General features: G+C 38.1%; 1 protein-coding gene across 3 annotated transcripts in view; it reads right to left on the bottom strand.

The window, feature by feature from the left end:
- The window catches only part of LOC111142788 (family with sequence similarity 117 member B), an 82,386-nt gene that overhangs the window by 44,008 nt on the left and 23,912 nt on the right, over positions 1-14,466 (bottom strand). The window lies entirely within an intron of this gene.

Here is a 14,466-nt window from a genome sequence, read left to right as displayed (position 1 = left end):
TTTTAAAATGTTCATCTTGGTTTTAAGACTAAATAGGTATAACACACAAAATACTTACCATTACACCACCTATACTCAAAATGATACAAGGCAGTTAAGATAAAGTTGCGGGAAAATTCCATTTTAATCAGCTCTATATGACACATATCTCAGGAAGATTTTGTTACAATGAAACTATATTAACCAGGCTACAGGAGCTATCATTGAAGCCATATGCAAAAGTCTTTTCCATTTCAAGCTACACAGGATATGTATTTAGATGTAAGCAAAAAATAAAAACTAAAAAAATTAGAGGTAATGGGAAGTGAGAGGTGACACAGAAAAAACACCTTTATATCTCTTTTTTTTTAATGGGGGAAGGAAATGGGCTTAGCTAATTTATGCTTTAAACGGAAAGAAAAAGAAAAAGAGAGAGAAAGGAAGGAAGGAAGGAAGGAAAGAAGGAAGGAAAAAGAGAAAGCAAGCAAGCAGGCAAGGAAGAAAAAAAGAAAAGGTTCAAAATATTAATTACAGAAAGAAAAGACTTTAAAAATAATAAATATAAATATATGCATAAGTAGGACTGTATTACAATGCTATCATTCTAGTTCTATATAACAAATACCTTACTCTTCTCAAGCCCATATATGAAAACACTTTGAGACCACCCCCCTTTGTAATACATTATGTCTTAATAAGAATCTTGCATAGTTACAAGTATAAAAGTTCAGCTGCTGGTTCCCTGACCCATATAACAAAAGATTCAATTCCACTAACGTAATAGTTACAGCAGCTGTGTTGTTGATAATCATAAAGCTGCTTCACAGATATGCCTCAGATACATAATTTGCTTCCAAATGGCACAATTATTTCACTAAAACAATGCCTAATTGTTGCAAATGCTAACCATCTCTCTGTAGTCCTCCTTTTATAATAAACAGAAAACAGAGTACAGATCCATAAGTTCAAGAAAGCACGTTCTCACATTATGACAAGTAAAAAGCAATAAATGTACATGCTCACGATTTTCCTTAAACTAAAAAATTAATCTCTACTGGAATGGTCACAAGAAGATTGTTCTCAGCTGGGGGAGGGGAAAAAAAGACACATATACTCTGTAAACTGGGGTATATTCATCAAAATGAAATTGCCAGACTGTCTGGTACTTATTTCCCTCCTGTGATGCTGCTTCAGTTACCCACCAGTACACTAATCAAACAGTCCTTACTAATGGGTCTGATTCCATTTTGAAGATTTTTAATTATCCAAGGGTTGACTTTTCAACTAGGCCTCCTAAGATTATTAAATTTTCCATAATGAAATGGGAGATAAGAAAAATTATACATGGTCACATGTGAATATACTAAACATTCTCTCTTTGGAACTCCCTTCCTGTAACTCATTCATTTGAACATTTACTAAAGGTCTGTGAGCCAGTGCAAAGCCCTAGAAATTAAAAAGACTAAGTTATAGTCTGCTGTAAAGAGCACAGTCTACATTTAGCTTGTCATTATTACATTTCAATCTAAGTTTCCAAAATCGACAGGATTTGGTGCTTAATTATGGTGGAGTTTAAGGGAGGGGAGGGAGCCTCAAGAGTCAAAATGACTCAAAGATTCCCATCCTACCTGAACAAAGGCTGTATTTACGAGGAAGTTCTGAGAAAGAACCTCTCTGACAGCTGACAAGACCCTTCTTGATCAGGCCTCTCCAGTCTCCCTCCACTGCCTGTACCAACTCAATCCCTACCTGCTGAATGACCTGCAGTTCCCAACAAGTGCCATGTCCTTGCACGCCTCCTCGCCTTTGTCTCTACTTAGATTTCCCTAGATATCCCTTTCTTTGGTTTGGCTAATCCATGTTTAACCTTTCAAACTTCAGTTCGGCTGTCTAAACTGCAATTCAAAACTCAGTTCAGGTATTTCCTCTGGAAAATCTTCCTTGAACAGCTACCCAAGCCCAAGAAACACACCAACTTCTAAGTCAGAAGAGACCTACTGTGTGTTGCCACAGCATGGTTCACAGAAGTAGTCCCTTGAATGTTCCAACAGAGAATGAGATTTTGGAGAGCAGGAACTCTCCTTCCCCTCCATCCCAATGATTAAGACAGTACCTGATAAAATGCAGAGAACAGAATGACTTCTAATGTTACTATTCTTCATCAACAAGGGCAAGTGTGCATAATAAACTACAATACTCATATTAATCCAAAGTAAAGCAACTGAATCAAATACTGCCTGGTACTAATTACATGCAAATCTTAAAAAAAAAAAAAAAAAAAGGTGGAACTCATAGAAAAGCGATTGCCAGGTCATTGGAAAATAGGGAGAGGTTGATGAAAGGGTACAAACTTTCCAGCTATACCATAAACAAGGTCTGAAGACCTCACATGTAACATGGTGTCAGGGCTGATTAGCTGCACCGCACAATTAAACTTTGCTGAGTGCAGAACCGAAAGAGACGTATGTGAGGTGATGGACACATGAATTAAACAGATTGGAGGAATCCTTTCACACTGTACAGGTTTATCAAATCATCAGGTATGCACTTTAAGTATCTTACCACTTTGTCAATTTTATGTCAATAAAGCTGGGTAGGGGGGAGTAAATCAAAACAAAACAAAGCTTCAAACTTGACTTTGTTTTTTTAACAATCAAGTCTTTAAAGAAGTTAACCACAGCAGGGTGTGGCACTAAAAACAGCAGTAGGCGCCTTGGGCTCTGGAGTTCAGAACTCCCCAACTATCTGCGACCAGTTCTACAGGTTCCTGAGTGACTTCAAAACGACAACAGTAGAGTGTCCCAAACCACAGCCCCTAGGTATTAAATTAACACATTCTACAGCCCTTGTTAGATTTAGGTATTTATAGAACTTAATCAGGTACTGGCTTAAAAGGCTGTATTCATATTTGCTCAGAAGCGGGGGGAGATCTCTTTTTCAAGTATAAAAATTATAAATACGCCTCATAAAGAAACCTAACAGTACAAATAAAAGTAATCCCAAAAGGCCACCACTCAGAGATAACCATTTTAATGAGTATTTCTTGCAGAAATTTCTCTAGCACTCACCCACACAATTTTATGTAAATGAGGCCCCATTAGGTGTGATATTACTTACTGCTGACAAATAAAATGGGCTTGTTGAAGACCTATTTCCATTGCAATAAATATAAATCTACAATACATTACCATTTTTTAAATAAGATTATTCATTTATTTATTTATTTATTTGCCAGAGAGAGAGAGAGAGAGAGAGAATGCGCACAGGCAGAGAGGCAGCAGAGTCAGAGGGAGAAGCAGGCTCCCTACCAAGCAAGGAGCCCGATGTGGGACTCGATCCCAGGACGCTGGGATCATGACCTGAGCCGAAGGCAGCCGCTTAACCAACTGAGGCACCCAGGAGTCCCTACATTACCATTTTTAATAGCTGTATATGGTCCTACGGAATAGATATACCTTGACTTAATCCCATAAATGATGGACATTTCCAGAGGCAAATATATATCTTTTTACAGTTAATTATGTCGGTGAAAAAAATTTCTAGACATCAAATTGTATATCCAAGGACATACATAGGTTAAAATGTTAAGGACTGCCACACTGCTTTCCACCAGAAAGTATTTTGCCCTCCTAAGAATACTTATTTGCCCATATTCTGCAGTGTACTTCATCAATTTCTGACAAAGATGAAAAATACCATTTTATTTGCATTTCAATTATTGAGTTATAAAATATTCGTATTTTACTGGCAATTTATATTTTTATACATTAGCAGTATTTTAAAAATATTACTCCTGATCTCTCTTTTTTTTTTTTTTTTTTTTTTTTTAAAGATTTTATTCATTCATTTGACAGAGAGAGAGATCACAAGTAGGCAGAGAGGCAGGCAGAGAGAGGGGGAAGCAGGCTCACTGCCGAGCAGAGAGCCCGATGCGGGGCTCGATCCCAGGACCCTGAGATCGTGACCTGAGCCGAAAGCAGAGGCTTAACCCACTGAGCCACCCAGGCGCCCCCTGATCTCTCTTTTCTTAATTTTATAGAGATCTTTTCTTCTGTGGAAGAAATATTTAAATTAAAGGAGTTGCTTCAGTTTCATTTTAGCTTCCTTTTCTCATTAATTTCAAGTAAAATGTAGTCAATTTTATATTAAATATGCATAGTCTGATTAAATTCCTATGAAGTATATGCCTTTTCATCCACTGTCTAAACTTCCTCCTACACACACACACACACACACACACGCACACACCCATACTCCCCATCCCTCAAAATGTCTATGGAAAGAAATACCAGCATATCTAATTTTATTGTGCTTCACTTTAATGCACTTGACAGATACTGCATTTTCTACGAATTAAGGGTTTGTGGCAACCCTGAATTGAGTAAGTCTATCTGTACCATTTATTTTTTTTTTAATTTTTTTTTTAAATTTATTTATTTGACAGACAGATCACGAGTAGGCAGAGAGGCAGGCAGAGAGAGAGAGAGGAGGAGGAGGCAGGCTCCCTGCTGAGCAGAGAGCCTGATACAGGACTCGATCCCAGGACCCTGAGATCACGACCCGAGCAGAGGCTTTAACCACTGAGCCACCCAGGCGCCCCTCTGTACCATTTTTTGAACAGCATTTGCTCACTTCATGTCTTTGTGTCACATTTTGATAATTCTTGCAGTATTTCAAATTTTCATTATTATATTTGTTATGGTATCTGTGATCAGTGATCCTTGTTATTATTCCTGTAATCACTTTGGGGTACCACAAACCACACCTATATAAGATGGTAAACTTAGTTGATAAATGCTGTGTGTTCTGATCACTGCACTAACCAGCAGGTCCCCCCCCTTTTCTCTCCCTCTCCTTGAGCTCCCTATTCCCTGGGACACAACAATATCGAACTTAAACCAATTAATAACCCTACAGTGTGATCAAATGAAAAAAAGAATCACACATCCCTCACTTTCAATCAAAAGCTAGAAATGACTAAGCTTAGGGAGGAAGGTGTGTCCAAAGCCAAGAAAGGCCAAAAGCCAGCACTCTCGTACTAAACAGTTATCCAAGTTGTGAATGCAAAGGAAAAGTTCTAGAAGAAAATTAAAAGTTTACTCCAGGGGTGCCTGGGTGGTTCAGCTGGTCAAACATCTTCCTTTGGCTGGGGTCTTGATCCCAGGATCCTGACTGAGCCCCAGCTGGAAGGGAGCCTGTTTCACCCTCTCCCTCTGCCGGCTGCTCTCCCTGCTTGTGTGCTTTCTTACACACACACTTTCTCTCTCTCCCCCTCGTTATCTCTTTCTCTGTGTCAAATAAATAAATAAAATACTAAAAAAAGAAAATTTCAATTCAGTGAACATATGAATGGGAAGAAAGCCAAACAACATTATTACTGATATGGACAAAGTTTTAGTGGTCTGGATAGAAGATCGAACCAGGCACAACATTCCCTTAAGTCAAAACCTAATCCAGAGCAAGGCCCTAACTCTCTTCAATTCTATGAACACTGAGAGAGGTGAGGAAGCTGTAGAAACTAGCAGAGGTTGGTTCATGAGGTTTAAGAAAATAAGCCACCTTGGGGCCCCTGGCTGGCTCAGTCAGTAGAGCATGTGACTCTTGAACTCAGGGCTGTCAGTTTGAGCCCCATGTTGGGCACGGAGCCTGCTTTAAAAAAATAAATAAAAATAATGTTTAGGAAAAAAAGAAAAAACCATCTCTATAACATAACAGTACAAGATGAAGCAGCAAGTACTGATATAGAAGCTATACAAAGTTATCCAGAAGACCCAGCTAAAATAATTAAAAGAGGATTGCCAATACCAAACAACAGATTCTTCATGTAGATGAAACAGCTTTATATAGGAAAAAAATGTCATCTAGGACTTTCATGGCTAGAGAGAAGTCAATGCCTGGCTTTAAGTCTTCAAATGAGAGACTAACTGTTCTGTTAGGGATTAATACAGCTGGTAACCAGGGTAAAGCCAATGCTCATTGAGCATTCTGAAAATTCTTGGGCCCTTAAGAATTATGCTAAATCTACTCTGCCTACGCTTTATAAATGGAAGAACAGAACCTGGATGACAGCATATCTGTTTACAACATGGTTTACTGAATATTTTAAGCCCACTGTTGAAACCTACTCATCAGGAAAAAAAGATTCCTTTCCAAATATTACTGCTCACTGATAATGCACCTGGTAACCCAAGAGTTCTGATGGAGGTACACATACAGTCAGATCAACATTTTCGTGCCTGCTAACACAAGATCCATTCTACAGCCCATGGATAAGGAGTCATTTTGACTCGTCTTATTTAAGAAATACATTTCATGGGCGCCTGGGTGGCTCGGTGGGTTAAGCCTCTGCCTTCGGCTCAGCTCATGATCTCAGGGTCCTGGGATCGGGGCCTGCATTAGGCTCTCTGCTCGGCGGGGAGGCTGCTTCCCTCTCTCTCTCTCTCTCTCTCTCTCTCTCTCTCTGCCTGCCTCTCTGCCTACTTGTGATCTCTCTCTCTCTCAAATAAATAAATAAAAATCTTAAAAAAAAATACATTTCATAAGACTGTAGCTGCTTAGATGGTGATTCCTTGGATGGATGTGGGCAAAGTAAAATTGAAAACCTCTGGTAAGGATTCACCATTCTAGATACCAGTAAGAACATTTATGATTTGGGGGAAGACGTCCAAATATCAACATGAAGGGGCGTTTGGAAGACATGGATCCCAACCTTATGGATGACTGAGGGATTCAAGACTTGAGTGGCAGAAGTAACTACAGATATGGCAGAAACAGCAAAACTCAGAAGGGGAGTCTGAAGATTGGTGCTACAGTTTTATGATAAAACTTGAACAGATGAGGAGTTGATTCTTACAGATGAGCAAAGAAAGTAGTTTCTTGAAATGAAATCTATTTCTGGTGAAGATGCTATGTATGAAGACTGTTGAAATGATGACAAAAGATTTAGAATATTAATTACATTAACTTGGTAAAGCAGCAGGGTTTAACCTGAATTCTGGAAAAAAGTTCTGGGTAAAATTGCTATCAAAAAGCATCACATGCTATAGAGAAATCATTCATGAAAGGAAAAGTCAATCAGTGTGGCAAATTTCACTGTTGCCTCACTTTAAGACATTTCCACAGCCGCCCCCCACTTTCAGCAACCACACCCTGGTCAGTCAGCAGCTATTAACATCACAGCAAAACCCTCCGCCAGCAAAAGATGACTAGCTGAAAGCTCACGTGATGGTTAGCATTTTTCAATTAAGGTATATACCTTGTTTTTGTTTTTGACATAATGCTATTGCACACTTAATACGCTACAGTGTAGTATAATGTTAACTTTTATATGCATTGCGAAATTTAAAAACGAATTTGACTCATTTTATTGCAACATTCACTTTATAGTGGCAGTCTGGAACCAAACCTGCAATATCTCCGAGGTATGCCTGCATTCTGGACACAAGTCCTTTGTCACCTATATGTAGGTGAAGATTTTTGCCTAGTCTGAGGTGTGCCTTTTTATTTTCTTGATGTTTTTTGAAGCAATTTTCAATATTGTCTTACTTGCATTCAATATAAATTTCAGGTCTTTGTAGTTTCATATATTTTTAAATGTAATAGTAAAAAACCAAATGTTATGTATTGTTAACATAAATTTTAAAATGAGAATAGGAGTCATGGTGAGCACTCTTTAGAATTCTTGAATCACTATGTTGTAGACCTGAAACTAACATAACATGGTATGTCAAATTCAAGTTCAAGTTAAAAAAAAACATGTCCTTACATTATGTTGTCATGTATTACTTCTAAGAATAAATTTGTCATGTTTTATCCCTCTGTACACAAAACGTCATTTTTCTCTAGCTGCTTTAAACTTTTTCTCTAACACTAGTTTTCAGCCATTTGATTGAGATGTGTCTCAGTCTGGTCTTTGTGTTTATTCTGCTTGGGATATTGAACCCATGGATCAGTAGGTTTATAATCTCTATAAAGTTGGGAAATTTTCAGTCACTATTTCTTTAAACTATTTCCCCTCTCCCTGTTACTTCTGGAGTAAAATTATACCCATAATATACCACAGATCACAAAAACTCTGTTCATTTATTTATATCTTTCTTTTCTCTGTTTAATTTTTGGATAGTTTCTACTGCTGTCTTCAGGTTCACTAATCTTTCCTTCATCAGATAAAAAACTGCTGTTAATCCCAATCAGTGATTTTTTTCATTTCACTTAATATTTCTCACCTGTACAAATTCTATTCATTCTTTTTAAAATTTACTTCTCCTTCTCATTACACTGTTTTCCTTTAAATCTCTGAGCATATTTATAAGGCCCATTCTACAGTTTTTGTCTGCTAATTCTATTGTCTTTGTTATCTTAGTCTTTAAGTCTTCTCCCGGAGTTCATGTTTTCCTGATTCTAGTAATTTTTTTTATTGGATGTTATACACAATGATACACTTTTAAGTGTCTGGATTTTGTTATCTTCCTTTAAAGGTTGTTGGGCTTTGTTCTGAAAGTCAATTAAGTAACCTGTGGATCGGCTTCATCTTTGAAGTTTGTTTTTAAGTTTTAGAACAGACTGAGGGTAGATTTTATTCTCATCTAGGTTAGCCTTACTACAAAGGCATGGTTCTTTTGGGATCTCTACTGAACATCCTGGGTGATAAAAGGCAGTGGGGGGAGGGGGTGGCGGGGGGAAGGTCTCACCATTCTATCTACTAAGTGCATGAGCAGTTCCTCAGCTCTGGGAATTATTCAATTTACAGCTCCCCAGTCAATCCTTGTCCAGGCTCATGGAGTTTTACTGTACATACACACATTCTACATACTGCTTTAACAACAGCTAAAGGAAGCCCCTATGCAGATCTCTAGAACTCTTTCGCTACATGGCTTCCTCTTCTCTGAAGTTGTGTCTAGCAATTTTCAGCCACTTCAAACTCTCTGAACTACAATCTCTATCTCATCAATTCAACCAGACATAATGGACTGACAAGACTTCCCCTGCCTGCACTATGCTCTGAAATCTGTCTTCTAGCAGAAATCCAGGGAAATTAATAGCACTCATCTTACTTGTTCCCCTTTTCTCACGAATCACATTCCCACACTGCTTGTTGTCCAATATCTAAAAACAGCTATATGATGTCTTTTGTCCAATTTTCTCACTGTTTACCATAGGAAGTTAAGTTCAGAGATGATTTCTCCTCAGGGCCAGAAGCAGAAATCTCTTCATGTGCAAATAATCACATCAAGTTATTCCTGAGCTATTATCCAGAACTATAAAATCTTTTGCTTAATGAGTTATTTTATTCACAGAATAGTTTTGATGCACATGGAACTATATAAATGAGGATAAAGATGAAAATAAAAATAATGAGGAAAAAATACCTAAATACAGCTAACACTGAGCAATTAATACATATCAGGCATTGTGCTAATTGCTTTCCATGCATTACCTCATTTTAACACTCTGAGGCAGAGATTATTCAGTTCATTAATTCAATAAATCTTTATTAAACACCTATTACTAGACTCTTTCTAGGTACTGGTGACATAGTGGTGAGTGTGAAAGTCAAAATGCATAATCTTTAGGAGTTTATCATCATTAATCCCGTTCTCCAGATGAGGAAATAGAGGTTTAGAAAAATTAAATAACTTGTCACCATTACAAAGTAAGAGACAGAGCCAAGGTTTGAGTGTAAATCTCTCTAAAACTGGACTCTGAGCAAGATCTACATGACTATATTAAAAGGTCTGTCACAGGACTCACAGCCTACTTAAGAAATACAGGTAATTAAGGACATACAACATAGTATGACAAATACTAGAAGAGTGGTTATGTCCACAGTGTTAAGAGGAAGACTCACAGAGACCTCACATTTTACTAAAAGCAGCAAGAAGAAATCTCTTCCACATTTTTGCTTAAAAATCCTTCAACATTTTGCTTAGAAATCTCCACAGATCCATAGATCACCTAGTTCATTAGGCACATTTCCTACTCTCCATCCTACTGAAGGCAAGAGTGTTGCTAAGATTTCTGCCACAGCAGAACAAGAAACACTCTTCCTTCAGTTTTCAACAATACATTTCTCATTTCCTTTTGAGCCCTCACTTGGACGTTCTTCAAAGCCCAAATTTATAGTCTGCTTAAAGAAACTTCTCTATCATGATCAACAAAAGTTTTACAACCTGCATTCACTGCCTGGTTCCAAAGTCATGCCAATAGAAAAGGACATGACAAAAGAAAAAAAAAAGTGAAATATAGCTCTAATAACTACATGTACTTTATAATGGCTGAAACAAAAGAATGATGCAATATGACCATGAATTGGCTAGAAAAGGTCTTGCCTTGCTCACTTGGATTATTGCAAAAGCCACTTGACCTTGAATTTCTTTTTTCTTTTTTTTTTTTTTTTTAAGAGAGAGAGCACCCGCACATGCACACAGGGGTGGGGAGAGGGGAGGGGTCACAAAGGGAGAGGGAGAGAAAGAATCTTTTTTTTTTTTTAAGATTTTATTTATTTATTTGTCAGAGAGAGACAGCACAAGCAGAGGGAACAGGAGGCAGAGGGAGAGGCAGGCTCCTTGCTGAGCAAGGAACCTGATATAGGACTCGGTCCCAGGACCCCGGGATCATGACCTGAGCCAAAGGTAGATGCTTAATAGGCATCCCAGAGAGAGAGAAAGAATCTTAAACAGGCTCCAAACCCAGTGCGGGGCCCGACCCAGGGCCTGGGTTCACAACCCTGAGACCATGACCTGAGCCAAAATCAAGAGTTGGAAGCTTAACCAACTGAGCCACCCAGGCACCCCAGATTTTGGATTTTGTGAGGGAAATGACATAATCAGATTTGTATTTTAGAAAAAATTTTTAGGCAGCAGTATGGATGGAGAATAAACTAAGTCAGAAAAATATATCAAGTGGCTATTAAAATAATCCAAGTGAGCAAGGCAAGTAGAATCAAGACATGAAATATTCCTGAGCATTTCAAGAGACCATAGTACTGAGTCCTCTTAGGGGTGTCTATGTGCACTATGTTCATGATGAAAGGAGCAGAACAGAAGTGCAGCAGATTAGAAAAAATATGTAATCTGAAACTATCCCGACCTTGTTCAAATCCAACTCCATCAGCTATACTGTCACCTCGTTAAGTTACTTAACTGTTCTGAACCTCTCTTAATGGATCTGTAAAATAAACAGGGATGTTATGAGGACTAAATGACAAAGCTTATGCACAGTGAACAGCATCTACCATTATTATGACTTCCAAAATTTCAGGTTTGGGCAACCAGAATACAATTAGTTCAATTTCACCCCCACTAAGTTTCATATAGGTATAGAATGTTTTACACATTAATGGGTCTACAGAGTGTGTCTGGAGTTCTATGCCAGAAGGACAAATTTGGAAGTAATCTGTGTAAAAAGCTATTGGTAAACAAACAGCTGATGACGCGTAAGAGAAACAAGGACTGATTGAAACCCTAGAAACAGGAATATTCCAGGGTCCTGCAAAGAAAGAGAAGTTTGAGAAAGATACTGCCTCTGGATCGCTGTGAGGATTAAGAAGAAAAAAATACATAAAATTCCTAGCATGTAGAGGATACTGCATTCCCTTCAAAAGTCAAAAGCCATTTCAATAAAGCCAACAGGCAGAAGTCACACTGGATAGTCTGAGGCATGAATAGAAAGCAAAAAGTTAGACATGATCCTTTAACGAAAGTTCTTAAGAAGGGAAAGAAATAAAGAAAAAACTTTACGAAGGAATGATTGGCCTTTAATTCATCACTCTGAAGCTGGCACTAGCAACTTTTTTTTATACCAAAATCAAGTCCAAAACAAGCAGTAAGAGGAAATGCTTTGTGGTGAAACAAGGACTTAGCCCTATCACATATACACCACCAGCCAACTGTAAACAAATTTTATGCTACTTCAGTTCATAAATATGCCATAGCTCTTTTCTGGGCTCCCATTGTTGTCTTTCACTTTTCTTGAAAACAAACAAAAAAACCCCAGCCCAAATTAAAATAAATCCATCTGCAACTAATAAATACTTGCTAACAGCAGTCTTCAAAGAGTGACAATAAAGGAATAAAATACAAAAAGTAAAAAGAACTTAAGCTTCCTATTTCAAAAGGTACTTTAGAATTTTAATATCATTCAGTAAACACATGTTGTACTTATTAACATCCATACCATTAGTTCTCTCTCTCCTTTGCATGAGATGTAAATTTAGAACTGCCTACCGTATGTTTAGAGCAATACACAAGCAATTCTGAACCTATCATTTCTATTGCCTTCTCTATTCATACTATTTTGTCTACCTTCAACAGCATTCATTCGATAAATATTTACTAAGCATCTATTACAGATACATGAATGAAGAAAAGAGAAAGGTCCCTGCTTTTGGAAAACATACTCTAACAGGGAAAGTAGACCATTAAGTCAACAAATATGTTAGATACTAACAACAGAGAAAAACAAAGTGGGGTGAAGGAGTTAGGGAGCATGCTGCAAGGGGTCGCCATTTTTAAAAAAAGACTTATTTGTTTTAAAGAGAGAAACAACAGTGTGCAGGGGCCAGAAGAAGAGGGAGAGTCTTAAGCAGACTCTATGCAGAGCCTGATGTGAGCTGGACCTCGCGATCCTGAGATCATGACCTTGAGATCAGGGCCCTCAGCTGAAACCAAGAGTCAGATGCTTAACAGACTATACCACCCAAGCACCCCTGAGGGGTTGCCATTTTATACAGAAGTTAGGGAAAGCCTTTCTGGTAAGGTGACATGTGAGTAAAGACCTTAGGAACAGACACAGGAGAGAGACAAGGGCATCTGAGGAGCGATGCTGGAGAGAACAAGGTGAAAATGCCCTGAGGTAGAAGCACTCTTGGCCTCCCGAAAACACTTGACCCTCTCCTCTCCACCCTCCCAACAAAAACTGTAACATTTACCAAGACAATATATTTCCAGTCATTCCTTCCTTCCCACACCAATTACTATGGTCCTAATTTCAGCTTTCCATCACTTCTTGAACTACTACACAAAACTCGTCTGCCTTAGGTTTCTCCCCACTCCCTCCATCCTACACTCCGCTACCATCTGGTCAGGTTACTCATTCCCTCAGAAGTTTCCAATGATTCCATAATACACACTGAATAAAATCTATAATCTTAACCTGGCATTTAAACACTCCTCCAAATGTGCCCAGCCTTTATTTCCTATTTTTTCTATTGCTCCTAGAAAGAGTCAGTAGAATACAGTGGTTAAAACAGAGGCTCTGTCCACCACAGTGTGTGGATTAAAAACCCTGGTCTAGGGCGCCTGGGTGGCTCAGTGGGTTGAGCCTCTGCCTTTGGCTCAGGTCATGATCTCAGGGTCCTGGGATTGAGTCCCGCATCGGGTTCTCTGCTTGGCAGGGAGCCTGCTTCCTCCTCTCTCTCTCTGCCTGCTTCTCTGCCTACTTATGATCTTGCTCTGTCAAATAAATAAATTAAATCTTTAAAAAAAAAAAAACAACCCTGGTCTATCATTTACCAGATATATTATTTTGCACATTATTTACATCTCTGTACTTTCAGTTTCCCCATCTGTAAAAAGGGGATAATTATGATACTCTGCTTAAGATCTCCTATGAAGACTGTTTAAAAAAAAAAATTTTATGCATAGCATTTAGAACCATCCCTGGTACATCATACATATTTTATAAAAAATAAAAAATTTCAAGTATTAATCTAGATATACCTATGACCTCCTAGTTTATGTATTCAATTAAATTTATTAAATCATGTATATCTACATATAAAATACACCCTCAATAAAATGAGTGAGTTCTATTCTATATAAATTGTTTATACCTAAAAATAAAAGTTAAAAATAGTCTCTTCAAAAGAGAAATGGCTCTATGTAGAGAAAACACTCCAAGTTCAACAATAAAAACATGTAATTCTGTAAACAGTATGAAATTTGCCAAAAATTTATAGAACATATGTATGAAGGAACACCTGGGTGGCTCAGTCAGTTAAGCTTCTGCCTTTGGCTCAGGTCACTATCCCAGGGTCCTGAGATCGAGTCCCACATCCGGCTCCTTACTCCACAGGGAGTCTGCTTCTGCCTCTGCCTGCCACTCCCCCTGGCTGTACACATGTGTTCTCTCTCTCTCCTCCTCTCTCTGACAAATAAATAAATCAAATCTTAAATATAAATGAATAAAAAATAAAATACAGGATGCATGTGGGGTATGTGTGCAGGAGTGTATCATATACAAAAATTCTGTAAGAATATCCAAAAAAACTGTTAATAAGGGGCCATCGAGAAGAATACTTACTTTCCATTTTATTTATTTATTTTTTTTTTTAAATATTTTTTTTTAAAGATTTTATTTATTTATTTGTCAGAGAGAGAGAGAGGGAGAGAGAGCAAGCACAGGCAGACAGAATGGCAGGCAGAGGCAGAGGGAGAAGCAGGCTCCCTGATGAGCAAGGAGCCCGATGTGGGACTCGATCCCAGGATG

This window comes from Enhydra lutris, unplaced genomic scaffold (genome assembly GCF_002288905.1).
Source record: "Enhydra lutris kenyoni isolate GAN:26980312 unplaced genomic scaffold, ASM228890v2 scaffoldscaffold1, whole genome shotgun sequence".
NCBI lineage: Eukaryota > Metazoa > Chordata > Mammalia > Carnivora > Mustelidae > Enhydra > Enhydra lutris.
Note: the sequence above shows the minus strand (reverse complement) of the source record. Positions and strands in the feature narration are given on the sequence as shown.